The following is a 10,592-nucleotide window of genomic DNA, read 5'->3' on the forward strand; positions in this document are numbered from 1 at the left end:
TCTGTTTGTTTATGCGTAGGAACAGAGACAAAGAACATCTCTTAGACTTTGATCCTGAACCTGAAAGGACTTTTAGGCGCCGTTTACAACAAGCAAGACTTTACAAGGCTGCAGAATCCACTATGGATCCGAATAATACTGATAATGCCAATGTGGCAAACCCAAATGGGAATGAACAACAAAGGAGAGTACTTGGTTTTTTTTTTGCTCCTACAGCAGATCTGTATGGAAAGAGCATTGTGGTGCCTCCTATAGCTGCGAACAACTTTGAGTTGAAGCCTTAACTGGTCACCCTGGTGCAACAAAACTGCCAGTATCATGGTCTTCCCCACGAAGACCCAAATCAATTTATTTCTAGTTTTCAGCAAATTTGTGATATTGTGAAGACAAATGGAGTAAACCCATATGTGTACAAACTCATGCTCTTCCCGTTTGCTCTAAGGGATGGAGCAAAGCTATGGCTAAATTCTCAATCCAAGGAGAGTTTGGATACTTGGAACAAGGTGGTTACTGAGTTTCTCACTAATTTTTTTCCACCAAAGAAGCTGACTAAGCTTAGGATGGAGGTTCAGACCTTCAGGCAGAAGGATGGTGAGACTCTATATGAAGCTTGGGAGAGATACAAGCTACTGATTAGGCAATGCCCTCCAGACATATTCTTCAAATGGACTCAACTAGATATCTTTTATGAAGGCTTGGGTGAAATGTCCAAGATGTGCTTAGACAATTCTGCAGGAGGTTCATTGCATAAGAAGAAGACACCGGAGGAGACTATTGAGCTTATTGAATTGGTTGCTAGCAACCAATATTTATACTCATCTAACAGGAATCCTGTGAACTCTGAGGCTCCTCAGAAGAAGGGTGTCATAGAAGTGGAAGCTCTTAATGCTATTCTTGCTCAGAACAAGCTTATGTCTCAGCAAATAAATCTACTTACTCAACACATGGGTGACATGCAAGTCTCAGCTATCAACACACAAAATTCACCGCAAGAAATCTCCTATGACATGGCAGGTAATTTTGTGCAAAATGATAATTATGATTATGCTCAACCTTCTTTTGAACAGGTGAATTACATGGGGAGTGGTCCTAGGAATCCTAACAATGATTCATATTCTAAGACATACAACCAGGGATGGAGAAATCACCCAAATTTTGGATGGAGGGATCAACCTTAGAGACCTCAGAACTTTAACAATAGTTCTCAGGGCGATTTCCAACAGAACAATGATTTGGAAGCAATATTGACAGGTTTTAGACAGGAAACCAGAGCGTCCATCAAGAACCTGGAGATTCAAATGGGTCAAATGGCCACCAAAGTTAATAAAATTGATGAGAGGACCACTAATAGCCTTCCTGGTAACACAATTCCAAATCCAAGAGTGGAATACAAGGCTATCACTTTGATAAGTGGACAAATGGCAAGTACGGAAGCACAAGCTATGCAGGAAACCAGAACCTCCATTAGAAATTTAGAGGTACTAGTGGGCCAACTGAGCAAGCAAATACTTGAGAGGTCTGCAAGTACATTTCAAGGTGATACATTGGTGAACCCAGGAGATGATTGCAAGGTTATTCAATTGAGAAGTGGTAAAGTAGCTGGCTCTGAGACCAAGGCCAATGAAGAGCTAGTTGAAAAGGAAGCTCCAGAGGAGAAGAAGGGAGAATTGGAGCACGCCCCTCCAAAGCATGCGGACAACCCATTTTCAGACTCTCTTAACACTTATCCTACTTTGCCAAAGGCTCCTGAGTACAAGCCTAAGATGCCGTATCCTCAGAGACTTCAAAAGGAGACCAAGGACAAGCAGTTTTCAAAGTTCTTGGAAGTCTTCAGAAAGTTACAAATCAATATTCGCCTATCTATGTCAAATTCATGAAGGAGCTGCTGTCAAAGAAAAAGCGTTTAAAGGGAGATGAGACAGTAGTCTTGACTAAGGAATGTAGTGCTGTAATTCAGAATAACTTGCCAAGGAAGATGCCAGATCTAGGGAGCTTTCAAATTCCATGCACTATTGGGAGCACAACCTTTGAGAAAGCCCTATGTGATCTGGGGGCAAGCATAAATCTAATGCCCTTATCTGTGATGAAGAAGCTGCAAATTCAAGAGGCACAACCCACAAAGATAGCATTACAGATGGCAGACAAATCTATGAAGCCTGCATACAGAATATTGGAGAATATCTTGGTCAAAGTGGGTAAGTTCTTCCTCCCAGCAGACTTTGTGATTCTTGACACGGGAGAGGATGAGAATGCCTCTATAATTCTAGGAAGACCATTCCTAGCCACGGGAAAAGCTCTGATTGATGTAGAAGTGAGTGAATTAGTGCTTAGAGTGAATAATGAGCAACTGGTCTTTCATGTCTTCAAAGATATACATTCAACAGGTGAAGAAAAGAGATGCATGTAGACTGATCTTATTGATCCAACCCTTCAAAAACCCCCTGATGATATACAGCAGAATCTGTAGCTCAAACCTCCCTTGGCAACAATCAATAAAATTCCTCCTGACATCAAGCCTAAGTTTGGTGCTGGGAATGCATCATCTACCAAGAAAGAGGTTCCCAAAAAGAAGAAAGTACCCAGAGGATGGAGAAACAAAAAGATCCTCACTAAAGGGATCTCCCCAGGAATGAAGGTGGTGTTGACCAGCAATCCAGCATGGGTTTATACAGTAATCAGAATCCTCTCTCTGGAGCATATTGAGCTACGTTATGGAGACACAGGAAAGAAGTTCAAAGCAAGGGGTGAAGAGCTGAGCCCCTATGATCCTCCTCCTTAGAGGAGCTTACCGTCAAGCTAGTGACGATAAAGAAGCGCTTGTCGGGAGGTAACCCGATAATTTCGTATCCTTAGCTATTTTTATTTTTCGTAGTATTAGTTTTCCTATTTATTTTATTTTTATTGAGTTCTTACTAATTTTCTGATCATGCAGCTATGTTATTCCAGGAATCGAACACCTCAAAAAAAAGAAAGAAAGAAAGAAAGAGAGCACAAGACGCGCAAGCGTCCCTGACGCGAACGCGTCAATCATGTGTGCGTGAAAACCAAAATTTGACAGAGAGTTGCGCGGGAGTGGCGCTGGACCCATGCTTGGCGCACAAACATGACCGCGCGTACGCGTTAATGACGCGTGCGCGTTGTTTGCACTTATCGCCATCCACACGTGAGCGTCATTGACGCGTACGCATGACCTACAAAATCGACATACAGGAGTATTTGGGCAGAGAGTTGTGCTACCTTGGGCTGGAAGCGTGCTAGAGGCATAAATTTACTCACGCATACGCGTCCCTGACACGTGCGCGTCATTTGCAAAAATGGTCCTCCACACGTTCGCATGCATGATGCGAACGCGTCGTATGCCAATATTGGTTCCCAAGCCACACGAACAGAGAGTTGTGTGTGAGCGCGGCTGGCTTCGCGCGAATCGCACAAAACCCATGGCACGCGGACGCGTGCCTGACGCTAACGCGTCATTAAAGAAAATTCGCGACCCACGCATACGCGTGCTGCACACGTACGCGTTGCCTGCGCCACACAACTCCACTAGTTCGCCGCCCAAGTTTTAATTTTCTTTTCCCCTCTCCCAATCCTAATTCACTCTTGTTCTTTTATCCTTTTCTTTTTCTTTCATAATATTTGTCTCTGTCTATTTTCAGTTCTTCTTTGCTTGAGGACAAGCAAACCTTTAAGTTTGGTGTTGACGCTTCGCTTATGGGTTTTCTGGCACAAAAGGGAGGCAAATCAGCTTCATTGAGGAGCACAACCTGAAGAATAAAGTGACCGCTAGGATAACTAAGGTGGTTGAGTTCCTTTCATATTTTTTTATTCCTCCCCTCTTTTTCTATGTTATGTTCCGGTTTTCTACTATTTTGCTTTGTTTGTTGCATGATCCTTTATTAGTTAGAATCCTAGGACTAGTTTAGTTTTCTCTTACTTACTTTAATTCTGAAAAGATGTCTCATGTATTACCCACTGAGCTTGAATTCAAAAAAAAATACAGAAGTGATGTATTTCATGAGAAATTGAGTTAATTTTAAGAGTAGTCTTATTTACTTAAAAATGGTGGTATTTTCTGTGATTTTTGAATGCATGATATGAACAGTGTATATTTGAATTTGAATCAAGGGATGTTGATGTATAAGGAACAGGAATTTAGAGAATTATTATGACTTCTCTGAAATAAACAAAAATTTAATCCTTGAAGCAAAAGAAACAGCAAAAGATATCAAAAAAAAAAATAAATAAATAAATAATAATAAAAGCAAGGTCCAAGGCTCTGAGCATCAATGACTAGGGAGGTCAGACATGATTAAAAGCTCAAAGAGTTGTTTCCCTAGTCATATGCTTGTGGTATGATTGTGTCAAGTAATCCTTGAGACAGAAAACTTAGAGTCGAGACCAAGTGCGTTTAACAGAGTATGCCAAAGGTTTTGAGCACCACTGTCTGGGAGTAACTAAAAGAAAAATTAGGACACAAAGAGAGTCCCCTAGTTAAGTGCTTGTGGTGTTTTTGTGTCAAGTAATCCTTGGGACAAAACATTTAAAGTCACGGCTAGGCTCAAGGTGCAAAGCACCAAAGAAAAATAAATTAAACTAAATTTTGTTGTGTTCAAGGATTAAACTAAAATATAAATATCAGAGAATTCATAATATTATCCGGATTCTAATTCCGAATGACAATGACATCCTCCTGATTCAAAGGAGAGTGAGATGCCAAACCTATCCAGTATTACAGTTATAAACCCCACTATATTTTATAACATGAGCTTAATCGAACTCTCATTCTCATGCAAATTTACATCCTAAGCCTATGTTAGTTTTGGTTGCTTGAGGACAAGCAACAGTTTAAGTTTGGTGTTGTGATGTGTGAGCATCTTTTCTATCATTTTCTAGTGAATTTGCATCTAATTTGTTGAGTTTAATAAAGAATTAATTATATTTTAGCCACTATGGATGCTATTTTGAGTTTTGTGCAATACTTTTTATTTTAGGTAGCATTTGGCTGGATTTGATGGAGTTTCTGCAGCACAAGAATCAAAGGAGATGGCTGCGAGGAGCGACGCGTACGCGTGCGAGTGATTTGGAGGTATGCATGGCGACACGTGTGCATGACTGACGCGTACGCGTGAATTGAAGATTAGCCCAGCGACGCGTCCGCGTGACCGACGTGTTCGCGTGACTCGCAGAAAAGACCATCGACGCGTACGCATGATTGACGCGTACGAGTGACTTTTGCGTACGCGTGACATGCACCACGTGCAGAAAAATGCAGAAAAATACTGGGGGCGATTTCTGGGCTTTTTTAACCCAGTTTCTAGTCCAGAAAACACAGATTAGAAGCTACAGAATGGACAAATCAAGTGGTTCCCACCCATCAGCTGAAGACTTGTTAATTAATTCGAATTTAAATTCAAATCTTATTTTTAGGAAAAGATATTATTTTTAATTTTAGATAATTAGATTTTAAATTTATGAAGATTAGTTATAAAAAGGGATCTGAGGCCATCAGATTGAAACACAGTACATTTTTACCAGAACCCTTATTTTTCTTCTCTAAACCATGAGCAACTAATCCTCCATTGTTAAGGTTAGGAGCTCTGTCTATTTGTATGGATTTATTCGTTTGATCTTTCTAATTTAATTCATGTTTTGATTTATATTTCAATAATTATTTTCGCTCTTTATTTTATGAATATGGGTGGAACGGAAGTATGACCCATATTCTAATTGAGTTCTTGTAAAACTTGGAAAAGCTCTTTACTTGAACAATAGCATGAAAACATATTATACTGAATTTCTAATTGTTTGTATTTAACGGGATACGTGACATATAATCCCCTTATTTTTGGATAATTAGGATTCTTTTGGCATATAAACTAGAAATTGGTCATCACCCTCTAATTGGAATTAATTGACCAAGGAATTGGCAGTTAATGAATTTTAGAGGAGATTAGGAAGGTCTAAGGAATTAGGGTCTAGTCACATATAGTTTGCCATGAATTAAATCTTGCATGATTAAAATAGTTAGTAAGAAAAATCAATCCGGAAAAAATAGATAACTCTGAAACCTTAATAGTTTTCTCCATATTTTATTCCCAACTTATTTATTTGTCTATCCTTTTTATATTCTGAGTTCGAATTTAAACCTTTTGAATATCTCAAAACCCTTTTCTGCTTGCCTAACTAAGCCAATCAATCAATCATTGTTGCTTGATCCATCAATCCTCATGGGATCGACCCTTACTCACGTAAGGTATTACTTGGTACGACCCGATGCACTTGCCGGTTAGTTGTGGGTTGTAAAATACCATACCAAAAGCCAAAAATGTAATTTTTATGGCTTAATATAATAGATGGGATTGAGACGAGAATTTCGATACCAATTTTGTAGAAATCGGACCAAGATTGGACCGAACGGGCCAAACCGAGCCAACCGGACCCAAAGTGGGCCCTTGGCCCAACCTAACTAAACCTTAAAACCCTCATTTCAGTACTCTCTCTCCTCACAACACTCTCAAACACGTTGAAATGGAGTAAGGGAGGGGAAGAACACTCTCTCAAACTTCTATCTCTCACTTGATCTTCAAACTACCATAACTTTTGATCTAGAGCTCCGATTGTCGCACCATTTATGGCCACGCGTTCACCGTGGAGAGATCTACAAAACTCATACAATCAATTTTGAGGTAAGCCATAGTTTTCTCTTCGAAATTCCAGCTTTGATTTCGAGTTCATTGGGTAAAATATTGAGATTTGTGAGCTCCTTTATGTTATAGGACCAAATTACTTGAAGGGAAGGCTTGCTTTAGCTTTCTTGGTACTTGGGTAAGGTAAGATATCTCAAATCCTAGTGAGAATATTGAGTTTGTGGGTTTGGGTATTGAGCCCTTGTGTTTTGGTATGATATTGTGGCTTAGACATTTTATATATGTGTATTGGAGCTTGATTGGTGACTTTGGAAAGTTTGAAAAGGGATTTTGGTGGTAAAAATATGTCCTTGGAGGTGTTCAGACCTTGAGAGCTTATGGACAAGTGGTTTGGAAGTGCTCCAGTTGAGCTTGAGAAATCGGCTAAGGTATGGTCTCGGTTTCTCGTATCTAAAATGTAATGTGGTAGGAAATACTTAGGCTAGAGGCCCTAAGATAGGCATTGAATTATTGATGTTATTGAATGGTTGAGATATATGATGTGGTCATATATGTGATTATGATTATTGATGCCTTGATGGTATGATGTATGGGAAATATGCATGTTGTGATATATGCTTGATGAATGATTGAGGTTGAATTGTGGTGGAACCATGTTGATGGTGAGTATGACATTGTTTATGTACAAAGATGGTTGATTGGAAATGTTATTATTGGAAATTGAGATTTGGAAGGAGGTATGACATGTTATTATGTTTGTATTCTAGCCATTTGTTTGAGAAGTGTTAAAATAGTTGGATGGTGGTTTTGGAAATTATGGTAAAGTATTAATGTGTGAGTTGAGGAGGCTTGATGTTGTTTTCGGTATATTTTGATTGATTTTAAAAAGGGATTAAATTGGCATGTTTTGGTTGATTTTGAAAAGGGTTGAAAATGACTTGTTTTGAAAATGGCACTATGTGGTTTTGTATGAAAATATTGTTTTGGGCATACTTTGATAGGACATAACTTGGACTTCGAATCCCCATTTTGTGTCAATTTTGTTTAGAAATGAAATTAGATCCGGGATGTTCATGCCGTTTGAAGAACTGGCGAAAAATGTTTTGAAATGAATAAGTTATGTCCGTTGGAAGATTGGGGGTTTAATCTGTGAATTTTGCAGCTTTTAACTTAGAAAATTTTTTTAGCAAAATGACCCCCCACGCGTAGGCGTGCTTGATGCGTACACGTCATTTTTCAAAGAAGCACCATCCACGCGTGCGCGTGATGCACGCGTGTGCGTCGATCCACTGCACCCAATGCCCAGCCATTTTTTCCGAGAGTTGTGCCAGTGTTGTGCGTGGGGCACAAACACACCCACGCGTACGTGTGGCTACCATGTATGCGTCATTTGGCTATTTTTCAATCCACGCGTGCGCGTGGGCGACGCTTACGCGTTGATGATTTTTGTGGCCATCCACGCGTGCGCGTGGAGGACGCGTACGCGTGGCTCTATTTTCATTCCAAAGTTGATTTTTGAGTTTTAAAAGCCAAATTTCATACTTCTAAGCCCCTGATCTCACCACTTATGTCTTAAATCATTATGATATGCCTAGCAATGAGAAAAGAAGCTAGGGGATGTGGTAACTTACGAGTGAAGCAAGGAAAAAATGAATGATCAATGAAGATCAAAGGTGATTATATGAGATGCGGAGGATGGCGGTGGAAGTGCTTGTTATGCCATGGGCCAAAGGGCCGTAATTGTTAATGAATTGGCTGGTTATGGATTTAACCATGAGCTAGATGGCTAGATTATTACCGTGTTACGGTGGTGCAATTATTGAATTATGGCTGAGTATAAATGCATATATGCTGTTGAATGAAATGTGAATGTTGCACTTCCACTATCTGAGACACGAGTTTCCCTGGAGAAAGCAGTGGCTAGCCACCACGTGCTCCAGGTGGAGACATGAGACTCTGTTGACCCTATATCGTAAGGGTGGCCGAGCATTGTGAAAGTCCCGAATGAGCTCGCCCCCGTGAATATACACCAGTGAGGGTGTTGGATATGGATCATGATTATGATCAAGTTTATGTTGAGTATAACTCGAGTTGGGGATGCACGATAGAGGGACAGTCCAATGGTTAGCTACCAGGACTTGTCGGTTGGCTATATAACTGACAGATGATATCATCAGCCACTAGGGAAAGGCATACTATGTGAGTTGTTTGAGATTGCCTATTTGGCTGCATATTATTTGTTATTTGTCTAAATGTCTTATCTGTTCCTACTTGTATATCTCTTGTGTGAAATAACTGTGTTTGCTATATTATACTCCTGCTGGTGGTTGAAAGGTCTGAAGGAATTGGAAAGGAAAGTATTAGTTAAACTGAAGAATCTTTAGTCAGTTGCCATTTATGGTTTAGCTTGTTTATAAGCTTTGATTTTATCTGGAGGGAGATCTAGGATTGCCTTCGGCTTTCCTCTAATATTACGTGTTAAATATATGGGGACTGTTACCGTGCTGGGAACCTCTGGTTCTCACCCATGCAGATTTTGTGGTTTTCAGATGCAGGACACGAGGCTTCTCGTTGAGACATACTGGAGACTTCCGGATTTAGCGAAGATCCTTTGTTGGGGCTCTGTTTTGGTTTATATGTTTTGCTTAGATACTTTTATCTCCACTAAATAATACAAACTGTGATGACTTCTCTTATAGGAGATTTTGGAGAATAGGTTTTATGTCTTTATGTCCCTTTGGGTCTCCTTGGAGTTTCTTACTTTATTTACATGTATATATTTCTATGCTCGGACCGGTTCTTGTTTTTGACACTCCTTTGTATATATATATAAACTCACGTTGGTTTATCCTTGTTCGTTTACGTTATCGATCGGAGTGTTGCACTTTTCGAGTTACGATTTTTGTTGTACCTCTTTTTTTTTCAAAGGCTCCTAGTTATAATCATTATTCACACTACTATATATGCTAAATTTTTGTTTTTGAGGTCCTAATACCTTGTCATCTCTGAATTATGACTTAAGCATAAGACTCTGTATGGTAGGGTGTTACATAATGGGAGTGAGATTTTATAACACCATATGTAAATCCTACTAAATTAGTAAATAATTAGTCAATAAATTAAATTTTAATAAAGAATATTAAAAATGTGAATATTGTATTAAATTAGGATAGAGCTCATTAAAACAAGAATTTTTCCACTAACTTCAAAGAATTTGACCCAAGATTAGGCTGAACGAGCCGAATCGGGCGAACCGAGCCCAAAATGGGCCCAATGCCCAATTCAGCCCAATAACATAAGAGAACACAACTTCTCTTCTCCTTTCACTCCTCATTAACGTTCCAGCCATGGGAGGAAGAAGGTGAGAAAAGAAAAACCCTTGCCCCAAATCAAACCACCATAACTTTTCACTCCGAGCTCCGATCGTCGCACCGTTTGCGGCCATGCATCCACCTCGTCGAGCTCTACGATTCTATCGGAAGAATTTTATAGGTAAGTCACTCTATTACTCCAGCCTCTCTATCCCTTAATTTTCAAAAATTTAAGAAAATATAAGTTGAGAATTAGTTGATTTTGGATTTCTAGGTTCAATCTAGCTTGTGGAGCTTGTTGGACTTGGCTCTCTTGACCCGTGGGTATGGTGAGATCTCTAACCCTAGCCAATTTTAGTATTAGTATGTTGAGTTCTGAAATTTGAGTATGTATGTATGGTATATGTGAATTTAAGTGTATATATATATATATATATATATATATATATATATATATGTGTTGTTGGAGCTTGAGTTGTGAGCTTTGGTGCTTGGTGGAGGTTGGGTAATTGTGCCTTGGTATATTGGACCTTTTGGGGCTGAGTTTGGTGCCTTGGTGGTGTCTCAGGAAATACGTGAAAATCGGCCAAGGTATGGTTTAGGTTTCGTGTATTTAATATATAATATCGTGTGA

This window comes from Arachis stenosperma, chromosome 9 (genome assembly GCF_014773155.1).
Source record: "Arachis stenosperma cultivar V10309 chromosome 9, arast.V10309.gnm1.PFL2, whole genome shotgun sequence".
Taxonomy (NCBI): domain Eukaryota; kingdom Viridiplantae; phylum Streptophyta; class Magnoliopsida; order Fabales; family Fabaceae; genus Arachis; species Arachis stenosperma.